Source organism: Mustela nigripes, chromosome 7 (genome assembly GCF_022355385.1).
Source record: "Mustela nigripes isolate SB6536 chromosome 7, MUSNIG.SB6536, whole genome shotgun sequence".
Lineage (NCBI taxonomy): Eukaryota > Metazoa > Chordata > Mammalia > Carnivora > Mustelidae > Mustela > Mustela nigripes.
In genome coordinates, this window is record NC_081563.1 from 118,479,230 (window position 1) to 118,496,453 (window position 17,224).

A 17,224-nucleotide genomic window follows, 5' to 3' on the forward strand; every position below is an offset into this window, starting at 1 on the left:
AGAATGAATAAGTGAAATGTGACAGACAAATGCTGTGGCCTACTGGGCGGCTCTCAGATGTAATGAACTGAATGTTCACATAGATATTAAAAATGATGTGGGGGGGGACAGAATAAGAGCTGTAAAATGTAATTTTTTTTAAGGTTTTAAGTAATCTACACCCAACATGGGGCTTGAACTCACAACCCCCAAGATCAAGAGTCACATGTTCCACAGACAGAGCTAACTCGGCACCCCCTTAAATGTAACATTAAAATGTGCAGAGGACTTTAAAACCAGTGGAGGATTATCCAGCACTGTTCAAGGACCTAGAGAAAACATTTTAGAGTGGATCTTTATTGTGGGGGGTGAGGAGGCACAGGAAGGGAGACTAGAAAAACACCTGGGTAATGGCAGTGTGTCAAGATGGCTGTGGGTCATGATGGGGACTAGGGAGGAAAAGGAGGCAGTTGGGAAAAGAGAAACAGAGGGACACTTACAGAAGAGTCTCTGAAATTAACAGGCTCTTCCCAACAGATCAATCTCTCCTGGGACAGGCTTGCCATCTGTAGGAAGACAATAAATGGCTGAGGTTAACCTGACATTCAGAAGCACCCTTGGTCACCTTAAAACTGATGAGAAAATAAAGTCAAACAGAGGTTGGTTTGCCCAGAGTCTCAGTGCTGGAGTGTGGGGCGAGGTGGGGAGAAAGATCAGAGCCAGATCTGAGGCACCTTTGATGCCAGGTGACAGCGTCTGGTTTTCCATCCTTGCAGCCGCCCCAGAGCACCAAGGAGTCTCTGAGGGGTCTGAAGCGCAAGGAAGCTTGACCAGATCTGCCCGAGAGAGAGCGATGTGGATGTAGGTAAGGAGACTCGGCAGGAGACTGGGTGCCCAGTACCAAGAAGTATCTATGCCAAGCCTCTTCAGGGAGTGTTGGGGGGCTCCACAGGGAAGAAAGCAATTCACCATGGAGCAAGGGAGGGAGAGTACAAGGACAAAACTCATCATTACTTGGTTAAATGTGATGTAGCAAACTGAATAACATGGGCAGGAAGGCTGGGAGACCCGTCCTGAGAGGTCAGAGCCAGCCTTCCTGAGGGGAAATTTAAGCTGAAACCAGGGAAAATAACTAAGGTTAAAAGAAAAACACACACACACACAAACAAAAAGGGCACTTGGATGGCTCAGTTATTAAGCGACTACCTTCGGCTCAGGTCATGATCCCAGGGTCCTAGGATTGAACCTGGCATCGGGCTTGCTGTTTGGTGGGAAGCCTGCTTCTCCTTCTCCTACTCCCCCTGCTTGGGTTCCCTCTTTCACTGTCTGTCTTGCTATCAAATAAATAAAATCTTTCAAATAAGCAAACAAAGAGCACTCTGTGGACATGAACTTGGCACAAAGCGTAGTGGTGGAGCTGAGACTGGTAGAAGATGAGAAGGAGGCAAGCGTGAAGTGATGCCTTGACAGGCCTCTAGGACTCCGGGGAGTTTGGACAGGACTCTAAAGTGCTGTGGGAACCACTCGAAGATTTCCAGCAGGGACAGACTTCTGTGTTTACTGGGCACTTATTATAGGCTATGTACCTACCTCTATATTATACATGGGTAAGCAAGTTTCATTCCTCCCCCCATAAAGAGAGGTTGTTATTAACAAATTCACACCTAAGGAAACCGAGACAGGAAAAGGTTAAATGACTTATTCAGGGCAAGGTCACACAACCAGTAAGAGAAAGACTCACACTCAATCATTATAGGATGTTGCTCAATAAAATGATGCCCCACATTTAATAAGCAATTACTACATGCCAGGCAATCTGATTTCAGGGCCCCTGCAAGTCCCATGCCATGGACCAAGAAAGGGATCTTTTTAAGAATTCCTTGGGCTGTAAGATTATACAGGAAAATCCCAAACCCTCTCTGGACCTTACGTGTCCCCACACATTAAATGGATCTTTAAGAAGTAAAGCTGGACTTGTACCAGGGAACATGACAGTTAATGGGGCCTTCCATACTCCAGCCATGGCCTAGAGAGGGGCAGTAGCCAGCCCACGGTCATCTCGCCAATTTAGACAAAACACTCAGAATGTCCAGCCTAGTCTGCTTTTCTGATGCCAGTGGCCTACTGAGGACCTCCAAGGTCCCTTCTATTCTAAGATGTGAGGATCCCGCCTCCAGGCACCACCAGCCCAGGCCCACAGAGCCCTCAAGAGCCTCTGGCTGGGTCTTGGGCACCTAGGTTCAACAAGACAGGAGATAGTAGCCAGAGGCAAGGACTCCTGTGGCAACCAAAAGGACATGACCTGGATGACCTTTCCACCCACCACACCCACTGAGCCACTTGGGCAGACCACTGGTCTCTATTTCCTCATCTGCCAAATAAAGGAGAACAGTAGAATCAGCTTCATTGTGAAGTTGGCAGTTACTTTACATAATCACCTAACATGGGACCTAACTCTACAAACCTGTAGAAATTACCAGTATCTCTCCCCTGGCTAGAAATTAACTTCTCAGAAGGGGTAAAGTAGACTGTCCCTGAAGCCTGATCCTGTCTTAATCCCTGGAATTCTTGCAGAAAGCCCACTATGTATAAAATCCTGTAGTGCAGGTTGTCGGGGTGGGGGGGGGGCATGCCAGGACCTTTTTATTGTTTTATTTTTATTTTTTATTTTTGAGAGGGAAATAAAGAGCCAGGGTGGGGGAAGGAGCAGAGGGAGGAGGAGGGGGAAAGAATCCAAAGCAAACTCCTGGCCTAGTGCAGAGCCTGACAAGGGGCTCACTCGATCTGAGATCACAACCTGAGCCGAAATCAAGAGTCAGATGCTTAAGCAACTGAGCTACCCAAGCACCCCTTATTAACTGTTTTAATGTTTGACTTATATACATTTTTTCCTCAGATTTATTTCAATGCATAAAAAAGGTCCTGGGGCACCTGGATGACACCTGGATGGCTCAGCTGGTGATGCGGCCAACTTGATTAGGCTAAGGTCATGATCTCATGGTGGTGAGACTGAGCACCTTGACAGGCCCTGCACTCAGCAGGGAGTCTGCTTCTGCTTTAAAATGAATTTTAAAATACACATACTGAACGTGCCCTGAAAGTGGTTTTATAGGAAAAAACACTTTGCTTATTTTTTTTAATTTATTTATTTGACAGAGAGAAAGATCACAAGTAGGCAGAGAGGCAGGCAGAGAAAGAGGGGGAAGCAGGCTCCCCACTGAGCAGAGAGCCCGATGCGAGGCTCGATCCCAGGACCGTGAGATCATGACCTGAGCCGAAGGCAGAGGGTTAACCCACTGAGCCAACCAGGCGCCCCAAAAAACACTTTGCTTATATGCACACAGTTCAGAGGACTCTAGTAGGAACTCAAAAGTTCTGGAATGGACAGAAGTCCCAAAAACTAAGAAAAAAGAAATGACACCAATAGTGATACACTGTAAATAATAAAATATATTGCATTTGTTGGTAAATGAAACCCCATTCCATATGAACAGTGGTGTAAAAGAGGATATGAGCACGCATCCAAGGGAATAAATGAAAGCCACAATGCAAAAATATACTGAAGGAGCTGCTACCTGGTACCCACGGTAGAAGTAAATACATCAGCAAAATCTGGTACAGTGCGGCAAAACCCATCCTTGCTGGGACGTTGCGTGTTGCCACCCATCCCACTAGGGGTCGCCCAAGGTCACTCTGAGAACTGGGGACAGAGTTCAATTTCCAGCCCAGTCTGCTTTCTGGGATGCCAGCTGCCTGTAAACCCGCCAAGTGCCTCCTTTACTAAGCTGCACAAGGGACCAGTGGCCCCAGACCTATTGAGCACTCAGGTGCTTAAAGGAAGGGATTTCGGCATGAAGTGCCCAAGAGCCATACTTCGCAGCATCTCCTTCCAAGCACAACACAGGCATACTTCATGGCAGCAGTGGAAAAAACGTGAAATGCTTTTTCAGGAAGGGGTAAAGGGGGCAAAAAGGGTATTATGACCATTTTATAAATGAGGAAATTGAGGCTCAAATGATTAAGCAACCTGCCCAGGGTCACACTGCTAGAGAATTTTAGAACCAGAATTCACACCCAGGTGCGTCAGGTCCTTGTCATGGTTTATAATTGCCCCCCACCCCCATCCCACCCCCAGCTGGGCCTGGGAGAAGAGAAAACAGGTTAAGGGGAGTATGTAGGAGGGATCATGAAGGGATGGCTACTTGCTCCCCTGGGTCCCTCTGTGCTTTCCTCAACTGGCCCAAGAAGGCTGTCTGCGTCCCCCATGAGCCTTGACACTTGAGGATGGGGTCGAGGCCTTTTCTTGGCTCCCCACACCAGCAGAATCCCAGAGCTTTGGGCTAAGTTTATTTACTCAGCCAGAGCCCCGCAACCACTCCAAAGGGCTCATCTTCAGTGCTCAAGGACCAAAATTCTTGCCTGTCTTGCTTCCCCTCCTCCCACAGGCCTCCTGGATTTCCTGGCCTCTCCTCAAACCCTTTCAGTTCTACACCCAGAACCCCACTCGGGTCCCTGCATTGTTCACTGCTCCCAGCCTGGCCTAGAACCCCTTTCTCAGGCCTCTGGACATCATGTGAACCACTGTGATAGTCTTTGGTTCACATTTTTTTAAATTGAGGTATAATTTATATATAGAAAAATGTACACATTTTAAGCGTATTGCTCTATGACCTGCCCTGCCCCAGCCTCTTAACCAGCCTTCCTGACTCTCCCTTACCCGCCTCTCATCCATCCTCCACAGGGCACTTTCAGGTTGCTCTTCCCAAGTATGTCTGACTACTTCACTGCCCTGGCCAAAACCCTCCAGCAGCTCCCTCTGCTCTAAGGATAGAGACACACAGAAACAGAATACAAACACTCCTTGCCTTTGTGAGAGAGAGAAATATAAAGTCAGATATAAATTCGCCCTTAAGAAAGGAATTCATTTCAGTTAAAGGGAAACTGTTAGGCACAAGGCACTTGGGCCTTAAAGGATTTGTTTATCCAGATGCTGAGCCGTAAAATGTCTCCATCTGGGATGACGAGAAAGTAAATTTATAACCCAGTAAACAAAGCATAGCTTAACTGCCTATGTAAGCTGCTGGTCAACTCTAATGTATGAGAAAATTTAACCACTTGTTGCATGTTTCCTGTTACTGCTGCTTAGTCTGCATCTCACTGTCTTTAATAAAATTTACCCACTTAAGTGAAAAATGAAATTAATGTTGTCAAACATGTGTCCATTCCCCTTTTTGGTCCAGCCCACCTCCCCAGCTGATCTACTTTTCATAGATTCCTTTCTCTTTCTTAGAGTTTTATGTGAAGAGATCACACAATATTCACAGTTCTGTATCCGGCTTCTCTCACTTGGCGTATTTGTGAGATTCATTCACATGACTACACGTATCTATAGATCTCTTTTGCTGGTCAGTAGTATTCCATCACACGAGTATAACACAGTTTCTTTTCCTTTCCCCAGCTAATGCCTATCCTTGCACTCACTGTTTCCCAAGCATTAGGCAGGGCACAGGATAAGCATTTTACAATTTATCTCTCAGGATAGACTTGTAAGGAGATAGTGCTATTACTCCCATTTCCCATATGGGAAGCTGGGCTCCAGGAGGGGAAGGGAAATGACCCAAGGTATACCTAAGTAGCGTCCACCAGGGCCAGGATACATCCTGGGCCAGGGCTTAAGGACTAGCTCCACCACTTGGTACAGACTCTCCTTGGGCCTCAGTGTGATGATTCACTCAGCATCACAGATCTCTGAGACTCTTCTAAAAAGTCCTGGCTTCAAATATTCTGCTCCTACAAATAATCATAATGTCCAGGAAATGCCAACAATTCACTCAATCACAGAAGCAGGTCAAGGCAATAAAACCAGCATGCGGAGCCAGGTGAAAGTTCTTGTACCTGACTGCTGGCCCCACACAACTCTTAGTTAGTCCGGACGCAAGTAGACAAAGTAGACCAAAGGAGACAGCACCCAACCCTGGAGAAGCCAAAGAAACAAAGACAACAAAAGCAGCCATTAAATAAATGGCTCTACAGACTGCAGAGGGAAAGATCTGGTTTTGCTTCAGAGAAGAAACGGGTGAGGGGAGAGGGAAGGAGGCCCTCAAAACAGAGGGAAGGGGAGACCAGAGCCCGGAGCAGGTGAGGGAAGGCTGGGTACTGCTGGGCCATGACAAATCCTCCAGTAGCCGGAGTCCTCTGTGTTTCCATAAACTACACCTTCCCTCTCACCCTCTAACTGTAAATGGCTTACTGGATATGTGTTAGTAAGGCTTGGTGAGGGGTGGGAAGGCTGACGGGAGAGACACTGAGAGAGGTGACAGGGAAAGTGACTGACATGTGGAGACTCTACAGGACCAGGGCATGCTTGTAGGCAAGCAGGCTCCAGGGCCCAAAATGGTGGTGAATGAGAACATCTAGCAAACTGCAGCGTCTTGAGAAGGGCTGGGGGGACTTCCCTGGAGTACAGACCAGAATTCCAGCTGGTCTTATCAAGACCCAGGTTCAGAAGATCTGGCTGGCAGAGCACACCTGAGTGAGTCTGGAGCCACTGAGAATACAGGAGCTGCAGGACCACCTGAGGACATACCTGGAGAGGTGGGGCAGTTGGTGTGAGGTGAAGTATATGGATTTAGGAGTCAGACTGTCTGGGTTTAAAATACTAGAGGGGTGCCTCGGTAGGTTAAGCCTCTGCCTTTAGCTCAGGTCATGATCTCAGGGTCCTGGGATAGAACCCGTATCGGGCTCCCTGCAAGGAGCCCGCTTCCTCCTCCTCTCTCAGCCTACTTGTGATCTCTCTCTCTCTGTCAAATAAAATAAAAAATCCTATTTATAAAAAATAAAATAAAATACTAGAGATAAAGAGAAACACTCTATAGTGACAAAAGGGTCAATCCATCTGAAAGATATTAAACACTTTAAACATATCTGTACCTGAGAACAGATGGCCAAAATATGAAGGCAAAAACGGACAGGAATGAAAGGAAAAAAAGACAATTCAACAGTCCACACTGCTCTTGTTTGTCCCCCAAAGCTCATTTCTGTCTCAGGGTCTCTGCTCTCGGTATGTCCTCTGTCTGCAACAGCCCTCTGAAGATCCACGCACAGCTGGAGTTTCCAGTTCACTCAAGATTCCAGTCAGTGCTTACCAACTTATCTATAGCAGCTCAACCCCTTACTTCCTATGCCAGTACTCCAATTTCTTTTTCTTCTGAGTACTTATCTCTGACATTATATGCTTACTGCCTACCTGCCTCCATTAGAATGCAATCGCCATGAGGGAAGGGCTTTGCCTAATATACTGTTTTCTACCTCTAGTGCCTAGATCAGGGCCTGGCACACAGCATGTGCTCAGAAGATATCTGCTGAAGTGGAAAAGAAAGTTCACTAATAGGACGCACAGACAAATAGACAAATGGGACTTCGTATTTGGTACAGGAATAAAGGCAACACCTCAAACCAAAGGGAAAAAGGTAGACTAGTTGACAGAGGTACTAGTGTTGGGCGGGGGGGAGGTTAAGTTGAAACAGATTTATCGCAAGTATAAAACTTGTGATATACTTCCTTCTTCAAACTCCACTTTCAAAATGCAAAAACCCACAAGAAAAAGTAGAATGGAAGACAGGATGACCACAATGAAATTTTGGAGGCTGGAAAATAAATGGACAAGTACCATCAGACAGCAACACCAAGCCGGCAATGTGAAAAAATGACAGTCTAGCCTGATTTACATTAAAGAATCCTTAAAAGGCTCAGAAATTAGTGGTAGGAAGATTGGTAAAAGAGGGTTTATTTTTATTTATTTTTTTTTTAAAGATTTTATTTATTTATTTGACAGAGAGAAATCACAAGTAGTCGGAGAGGCAGGCAGAGAGAGAGAGACGGAAGCAGGCTCCCCGCTGAGCAGAGAGCCCGATGCGGGACTCGATCCCAGGACCCTGAGATCATGACCTGAGCCGAAGGCAGCGGCTTAACCCACTGAGCCACCCAGGCGCCCGGTAAAAGAGGGTTTAAAAAGCAGCTTACTGGGGTGCCTGGGTGGCTCTGTGGGTTAAAGCCTCTGCCTTCGGCTCGGATCATGATCCCAGGGTCCTGGGATCGCCACATTGGGCTCTCTGCTCAGCAGGGAACCTGCTTCCCCCTCTCTCTCTGTCTGCCTCTCTGCCTGCTTGTGATCTCTGTCAAATAAATTAATAAAATCTTTTTTAAAAAATAAATAAATAAAAAGCAGCTCACAGACTCCAATGAGCAGACTCTTAGATCCTCTCCCTCCACTACCCACCTTCCCCCCTCACGGGGGACAGACCCTGGCAGATCAGAAACATATTTTTAGGAGAAAGTAGAACAAGGTCCCTGGACAGGTGGACATGCGGCACAGGAGACAGAGACAGTGCCAGCAACAGAGGGTTTATACAAAAGTCCACACATATTAACCATTGAGGATGTCCAGAACCTTGGCCCTCTTGCTCCACTCAGCTCTTGGAACACTGCCAGAGAGGCACAGTGCTCACAGTACTAAATGGGGAGACTGACCCCTGGGCTTTCATGCCCCCACTCAACTCCGAGAACTCTCAGCAAAATGGGAAAAATGGATCCCTGTGAGGGCCTTTCATTAAGAAACTCCAGGCCATTAAGGAAGAGAGGAGATTCTAGAACTTTCTAGAGAAGTAAAAGTAGGTCATACACACAGAATCAGTATTCAGAATGACTCGGGACTTCCCAACTGCAATACTGAAAGCTGAAAGACAACACAGTAAGGTCTTCAAAATCTGATGAAACTTCTGGGTATATACCCAAAATAATTGAAAATAGGGACTCAAATGGATATTTGTACACCATGTTCACAACAGCCAAAAGGTGGAAAGAACCCAAGCATCTGCTGATGGATGAATAGATAAACAAAATGTGGTCTATCCATACAAGAGGTAATTCCCAAAAAGAACAAGGAAGCTCTTCAAGTACAAAGAGAAAGGACTCATGAAAAAGAAGTGCATGAAGTATCATTGATTTAATGACCTCTTTAAAAGTTCTATTTCAGTGTCAAAATCAAGGTGAAGTGCAAGAAATTTCATTTTTCCAAAAGGCCAGAGGGGACAAATTATACCCAGATCTTCTGAAGGGATCAGGATTTATCCTTGCCAAAATATTCAACCTAAGGGTTGAAGGCAGATTCATATTTTGTGTGACCTGAAACTTACATAATTGGGGAGGGGCTAATAATGTAAAATATACAAAAATTGCAACGAATGTGAATATTTCTTCAAAAATGAGAAAAAAATATTATAACAAATTACGTCTTAAAAACAGGTATCTCGAACATCACAAAATCCAGAAAAATAACATTTTCTTTTTAATTGCCTGCAACACTTCTGTAAGCCTTTTTTCCTACTTTTAGGGCCATATTTTCTGATAGTTTTTCATATGAGAAGGATTTTGTAATATCCTTCTATAGAGAGAAGATAAGGATGACTCAGTCTTCTAACACGTACATTTATAACAGTACACATTGCATTATCGAGTAACTTCTTGGCAGAAGAAAACTTCCACTTTTACTAAGTGTTGGTAAGAATTGAGTCCTTTGCTTCTATTTTTACAGTCTTTATGATCGAAAGAATCTTCCATAGATCAGCTTCTGACTCTAGAAACTTCAAACCTTGTTTATCTTCCTTAACGCACCTCTGGCACAGGTGCTGTAGGACACCTGTCCATGGTGATATTACCTCTGTTCCTGCGCCCTCTCCTACACCAAGACACACTCAAATCATTAGTGGAAGTGACCACAAACCACATAAATAAACAAAACCAAACTGAATGTATTCTAACCCAACCATTAGCCAGATCCAAAAAATGTCCAGGACCAACATGAGGTCACTTAACAGGAGAATAGTGAGGAGGGAAGTCATGCTATAATGGAAAAAAAAAAATTTTAAGACTTTTATTTACTTATTTGAGGGAGAGAGAGTGAGCAAGTGAGAGAGAACAAGCTGGGGGCGGGGAGCAGAAGGAAAGGGAGAAGCATACTCTCCCCTGCTGAGCAGGGAGCCCCATGTGAGGCTTGACCCTGGGACCAGGATCATGACCTAAGCTGAAGGCAGACACTTAAACGAATGAGTCACCCAAGTGCTCCTACGATGAAAATTTCTTAATTTTGTACATTTCATAGAAACATATGACCTTTTACAGGGCCTTGGAAGAGAGAAGAATGAGGGTCCTTAAAGCAAAAAGTCATTAGTTTCATGGAGAGAATGTCTCATCACAGAAATTCAAAGGCTTTCCTTTCCTGGCGGAAATCTGTCTTTTCATCCACCTAAGTAGTAGTCTCAAGATACTCTCTCCGTGAGACATACCAGGAAACACAGCTTTAAGAACTCACTGGCTTGGAAAAGGTGACATCACACATCCAAGGATATGCAAAAGATGGTAAGAAATGGTATGTCATTCAGAAAAAAAAGTTATTGGGATGCTTAGCCTCACACTGTAAACCAAAATCAAGTCCAGATGTAATAAAGAGTTAAATGTTAAAAATTAGGCCTTATAGGAACAAAATCAAAAAGTGTAAGTAAATATCCTTCGATTGCTTGTATTCTTTCCTAACCCAAAAGCAAGCTATTTGGGCAATGGCACAAGACTGATATTTAACCAAGTGAAAAGTTTAAACATAAACAAACAAAACAGGAGCCTGGCCAGCTCTGTTGGAAAAGCGTGCGACTCTTGATCTGGGGGTGGTGAGTTTGAGCCTCGCATGGGCAAAATAAGTCAGTCAGAGAAAGATAAGTATCATATGATTTCATTCATACGTGGAAATTAAGAAACAAAACAGAGGATCATAGGGGAAAGGGAGAGAAAAATAAAATAAAATCAGAGAGGGAGACAAATCATAAGAGACTCTTAACTATAGGAAACAAACTGAGGGTTGCTGGAGGGAAGGGGGAGGTAGAAGATGGGGAGTGATGGGCATGGAGGGCACATCACATAATGAACACTGGGTATTATATGCAACTGATAGATTACTGAACTCTACCTCTGAAACTAATCATACACTCTACTTAATTAATTGAATAAAATAAAATTTAAAAAATAAAAATGAATAAAAATAATAAAACAAAAATAGCCAGCTTAGAAAAAAAGTAAGGCGAACAATAATCTTGAGGGAAAAAACCTACCTGCAATAAATATAATAAACAAGGGTTAGGCATCCTTCATACTGAAAAAGTGCTTACAACTCAGAAAGAAACTCAAGATTTCAAAAAATGTGCAGATAATTCACAGGTGACAAATGCCCAATAGTTACAAAATGTTAAAATATTCAACCTCGGGGCACCTGGGTGGCTCAGTGGGTTTGGCCGCTGCCTTCGGCTCAGGTCATGATCTTGCATCCCGGGATCAAGTCCCGCATCGGGCTCTCTGCTCAGCAGGGAGCCTGCTTCCTCCTCTCTCTCTCTCTGCCCGCCTCTCTGCCTACTTGTGATCTCTCTCTCTGTCAAATAAATAAATAAATAAATCTTTAAAAAAAAAAAAAAAAGATATTCACCTCAACAATAGTTAAAAAAAAAAAAAAATGCAGATTAAAAGAACCAAAGGCTACTCTTCAGCCATCAAAGAAGATTTCCACAAAATTGCTAAGTCTTCCTGCGGCTGAGCACGAGGGTAAGCGAGCACTCAAACACCGCAAACACTGCCATGGAGAGTGCTTTGGGTTTATGCCCTAAAAATATCCATTCTTGCTCTTTGTCCCAGTAATTCCATTTCAGAGAATCTATTTCAGGAAATTCTCAAAATTGCAAAGATATTTACATAGGAAATGTTAATTGCAGCCCTGCTGAAATGGGGGGGTTGGGGGATGTAAATTAGAAGGAGGAGAGAAAGCACCTCTCAGGATGTGTGTATGTATTTGCACGTGGACAAAGGTGAGAAAGGCTACATACCTCTTAGCACTGTCAGTGCTAGAAGGTGGGAATGGGTGTTGGGGGGGGTGTTGCTCATTTTGTCCCTACACACTTCCTGCATTGTTTTACCTTACCCTAATTAACACAGTACATTGCTTTTGGAATTAAAAAACATACCACAGGGGCGCCTGGGTGGCTCAGTTGGTTAAGCATCCAACGCTTGGTTTCGGCTCAAATCATGATCTCCAGATGGTGAGACCAAACCCTTCATGGAGCCCCTCATCAGGTTCTGCACTCAGTGGGGAGTCTGCTTGAGATTCTCTCTCCCTCTGCTTCTCTCTGCCACCCCTGCACTCATGCTAGCTCACTTGCACTCTCTCTCTCAAATAAATCAATCTTAAAAAAAAAAAAAAAAAAAAACTCCAGGAGAAGGAAATACCCACATATAAAAAAGATTAAACTATGCCAAATGGATCTGATCCCCATCTACCCTATCACACAGACCCTCAAAAAGAAATGAGAAAAAATACAGTTAGTAAGTCTCCGAAGCCAACTCTGACTGGCTGACTTCTGTAGCCATGATTGGAGGTGCCAAACCCAGTGGCTCACAGGTAGAGGAGCAGACTACCAAAAAATCAAAAGTGATTTTCTTAATCCCCAATTTAAAAGCACAACACTCACTACTTTATCTTTGTCTAGAAGCTAGAGGGCATCAAGGCAAGAGACTGTGGTGTCCCTACACGCAGGTCACTGCCACATCCCTGCCACACCAACACCCAAGTTAAAATGCTACAACCTGGACCCATCTGAAATACCCCTTTGTTTGCACAGGAAGAAAATCAGATAATGATGCATGGCCAGAATAAAGATTAGCCTGGCCTGTTAGGAAAGTCATGCGGACATACACAACTTTCAGATAATAGTCCATAGCACTTAAACCAGCAAAGATAAAAATTTAAAAAGCTGTGGGAAAAGAAGCATTTATATATATAAACTTATATATATAAATGCTTTTTTATATATATGCTTGTTTATACATACAATATATATGTAGATATGTGTAGATATATATAATATATATTATATATGACTCCCCACTTACATATGTATATATACATATATATATACACACACACATAAAGTAGTGTGTGTGTGTGTGTGTGGCAGTCGGTATGGCATTGGTATGGCAGTCGGTATGGCATCTGCCTTTGGCTCAGGTCATAATCCTAGGGTCCTGGGACACAACCCCACATCAAGGCCCACATCAGGCTCCCTGCTTAGCAGGGAGTCTGCTTTTCCTCTGTGTCACTTGTGCGAGATCTTTCTCTCTCTCTCAAATAAATTTAACTGACTCAGCCACCAAGGCACCCTGGCTTAAATGTTTCTGAAAGCAGTATATATACACACATATGTAAGAGCTTGTTTGCCTACAGCTTTCCAACAGGCCCTAAAAGAAATCATTTAGGGGCACCTGGGTGGCTCAGGTCGTGATCCCAGGATTCAGGGATGGGCCCTCCATCAGGCTCCCTGCTCAGCAGGGCGTCTGTTTCTCCCTCAGCTGCCCTTGGCCCTCACCAAATCTGGATGTTTCCAGAGATGAGAAAAGGAAGGCTCAAAGGGTTTGTATAAGGGCGCCGTGGTGACTCAAACAGTTAAATGGCTGTCTTCAGCTTAGGTCATGGTCCCTGTGTAGTGGGATCAAGTCCCCCATCAGGCTCCCTTCTCAGTGGGGAGCCTGCTTCTCCCTCTACTCCCAGCTGGTGCTCTCTGTCACTATCTCTGTCTCTCAAATAAATAAAATCTTTTAAAAGGGGGGGAGGCACCTGAGTGGCTCAGTTGGTTAAGCTTCTGCCTTCGGCAGGTTGTGATCTCAGGGTTCTGGGATCCAGTCCAGCAATAGGCTCCTTGCTCAGTGGGAGCCTGCTTCTCTCTCTGCCTGCCAGCTCCCCCTGCTTGCGCCCTCTATGACAAAGAAATTAAAAATCTTAAAAAAAAAAAGGGGGGGTGGGGAATGAAGGGGTTGAATGATTTGCCTACATCACCTGGCTAGTAGCTCCAAATCCCAAACCCTATACCCCTTCCATCAGCTGGCACTGTTGCCCGAAACATTCCTGATAGCCCAGGCAGTGGGTTCCCCAGCTTCAAGCACACAGCCTGTCAAACACTAAGCACTCAAAAATTCGATGAGAATTTTTGGAGAGAAAAGGAGAAAGCTAAGCAAATTGTGAATGATCAACAGAATACGACAAATCTTTTCAAAAGGAAGATGTTGATAAGCTGAAAATCCACATTAGATGATAATGCTGAACCTCACAGAAGAGAACCACAAACCTCCTCAACCTCAGAGACAGGTCTCCTTCAATTTGGCCTCAATTACTGAACTGCCTCACCTGACCACTCTGCTTCCAATCACTTCCCATCTCTCCTCAGTAGGTCTCAGGAACCTGCAAGGCTCCCTACTGCCCACAAGGCAAAATCCAAATTCCATACCCTGGCCTTCAAGGCCCTACCAGCTGACTGATTCCGCTATTTCCTGAATTACTCACTGACCCTGGACTTTTCTGGACTCTTCCCCTTCACCCCACAGAACCCCATTTCCTTTATGTTGCCAAACCTAGACTTGGCTCCAACTGGCTCCAGGTAAATATTGGTCCCTTACCCTACTTGAAGCATCAAACCCAGGTAAAAAAAGGCAGTGACTTTTCTTTTTTTTCTTTAATGAAAGTGGATTTACATGACATTTCTTTTTACCTACATGGTAACCAAATTCACCAGGAACAGGCACAATGAACAGGGAGACCCATCAGTAGCAGCATTTTATTTGGGTTTTCCAGTACAGAAGCAGGAGTTGCCTTATGCAAGCTATTCAGTCCCTTTTCTGGCCTGAGGGGGTCTTGTTTCTGGGCCTTTTCCTAAAATGGCCTACAGGAAGCAACCAGGTGAGTCTAGGGGCTGACACCACACCTATCGGTGGTCCTTCCCATCCAGACCCCACCCCAGATCTGTCCCAGGAGTCAGGACCCCAGCTTCATTATCAGGCAAGTTCCTTCCCCTACGGACCAAGTTTTTTTCATATGTGAAAAGTGGAGAAGTGAATAGCAAACCTGGAGAGAAAAAGGCTGTAAGAATAACTTCCCAGTTATTAAAGGCTTTCCCATAAAAGTACCAAGGATATCCGAAACTCTTTTCTGCTGGGACACTGCAAATTGTCACAAGGCATACACCTTGGCTCTCCCCTAAGTTAGTGTGCACAGACTTACCCCATTACAACATCCTGCTGTACAGAGGTACCAGAGGTGCTGTAAGAAGTCAGCTCCTGGTCAGGGGTATGTAGTAGTCTGCAATCTTCCACCAGAAGGAACAGTGCTGCAAAGAACAATCTTGTATAAGTGTTTATCATTGTTCTGCAATTATTTCTCATGATAGATTCCTGGAAGTGGACTTACTAGCTTGAGAGAATGCGTGCATTTTACATTCTGATACTTACTAGTTGAAAAACTTTATGGGGTAATTCTCAGAGTCCACTAGTATTTAGGCTTTACCTGGGGAAATCTGCTTACAAAGAGCAATCCTGACACACTCCCAGCCTCCTTTTACATCCAGCCCTTCCCCTCCCCCTCCAGGAAGTCTGGGGAGGGGCTCCTGAAGCTGCTTTGTTATCCAGCTCCCAGGTGGCCCAGCTGTGGGAGGAAGAACTAGTGCCTTCTATTTGCTCCCAGGTGGCCCAGCTGTGGGAGGAAGAACTAGTGCCTTCTATTTGCCCCTAGCACAAACCTTGGGAAGTCCTGGCCTGGCGGGGGTGGGGGGGGGGGGTACAAAACTTGCAGGGAGGTCTCTGGGCCATAGCCCAGCTCCCTAGTGACTTCCCCCAAATAGCCAAGTCTGGCTCTCATGCACCACAATGCCTGGCATTGAGTGTTGGGGACAGTCATAGCTCCAGGCTCACCTGGATGCACCCCTTTCCCCTTCCAGACCTCTCCCTCCTGAAGGTCCCTGCCCCACATACATCTTTGAGCCTAGTGACCAGGACCCAGTAATTTTACCTTTACCTAAGATTCCCCAAGCCTCTCTTCTCTAATGCAGGAGCACCACTTCCCCCAAGAAATCATTTGCGGCCTCCACACTGGGCCTCAGTATCCGTATCTTGACATGGTGGGTAGTGGCACTGACATTCTGGGTGCTGCTGTAGTGTGGAGGAGAGTAGTGTGGCTAACTAGGTTTCTGGGCTTTTGAAGGGAAATCTGGCTTCAATTGGGAGCCCAGGTGCACCTACACGATCATTTAATCATCATTCTGATGGGCTTAAGGCCTGTTTGGAAAGAACTCAATTTTTATTTTGATTTCTCCAAGGCCGAAGGGCCATTAGGGCCAAAAGCCATTTCAAAGCTGCTCAAGGGTCCTAGATATCTAGGACCAGATGAGGAACCAGAGGCCCAGAAAAGGCCTTGCTGGGCTCTAGGCTGTGTGCTGCTGCGCTCTGAGGAGCACCAAGTTCTGGTAGGAAAGCGGAGCGGGGTTGGACACCAGGTGTTTCACACTGCGGTACGGAGCCAAGCGCAGGGACGAGAGTCCTGGCACGGCTGGAGAAGACACATCCTGGAGCTGGGTGTGGTGAGGTAAGCCCAGAAAAGACACACGGGCGAGGGGCGCTGGGCGCGTCTGGTCAGGTGGTCGGCCTCGGTGGGGTAAGGGCTGGGCTCCGCCGGCGGACCCACCTGGGTCCAACGACACTGGCTGACTGTGGGGGCAGAAGCCAAATCCAGAGCCTCTGCAGCTCGTGGGGAAGCCCGGAGCCGGGAGGTAACGGCACCAACCCCACAAGCCAAGGACTGCAACACGGGATGGTACACGCCAGGGGCCCCGCTCCGCATCGCCGTGTGAGAAACACTCCTCAAGCGCCGTTTTTACCTCAGGCCGCCACTTGTGTCTAGACCCAGGAGCTGCGTGCTTTGGGGCTGTGTCCGAGGCAGCCTTCTACCCGAGTCTAGCGGCCGCTGAGGCGTCGCGCGCAGAGCCCGGTCCTCACCAGCTGGGGTAAACGCCCCGGCTCACTGGGCCTCAGTTTCCTCCCGGTGCGATGGGAGCCATCACACCGCCGGCGGGAGACGTGCTGGAAGCAGCGGTCTCACGAACGTCAGGCTTTGCATTACTTCTCCCCTCGGCAAACGGCCCCCACTCCCAGCCTGGAGCACACAGTAGGCGCTCCGGAAACGCTCCGCGAGAGAAGGAACGGGCCACTTCCTGCCCCCGAGCGGACTCTCCCGAAGCCGGGCTCCCACCGCTCCACTTCGGAGGCCATGTGGCATTCCTGCGGGTGGGGGTGGGCGCAGGAAGAAGGTGCCCGCCCGGCCCCGCCCCCTCCG

The 17,224-nt window shown here is 46.2% G+C and overlaps 1 long non-coding RNA gene across 4 annotated transcripts in view; it reads right to left on the bottom strand.

The window, feature by feature from the left end:
- Positions 1 to 17,217, bottom strand: part of LOC132021893 (uncharacterized) — an 85,941-nt gene extending 68,724 nt beyond the window's left edge. The window contains exons 1-3 of one of the 4 annotated variants that reach the window (XR_009405459.1): positions 16,770 to 17,217; positions 15,122 to 15,227; positions 480 to 545 (exon numbers count right to left, since the gene is read on the bottom strand). This is a non-coding gene — a long non-coding RNA (uncharacterized LOC132021893). Of the gene's footprint in view, positions 1 to 479; positions 546 to 14,652; positions 14,966 to 15,121; positions 15,228 to 16,769 lie in introns of those variants that run through there. The other 3 variants (XR_009405457.1, XR_009405460.1, XR_009405458.1) reach the window with 3 other exon arrangements.
- Between the last annotated feature and the right edge of the window lie 7 nt (positions 17,218 to 17,224).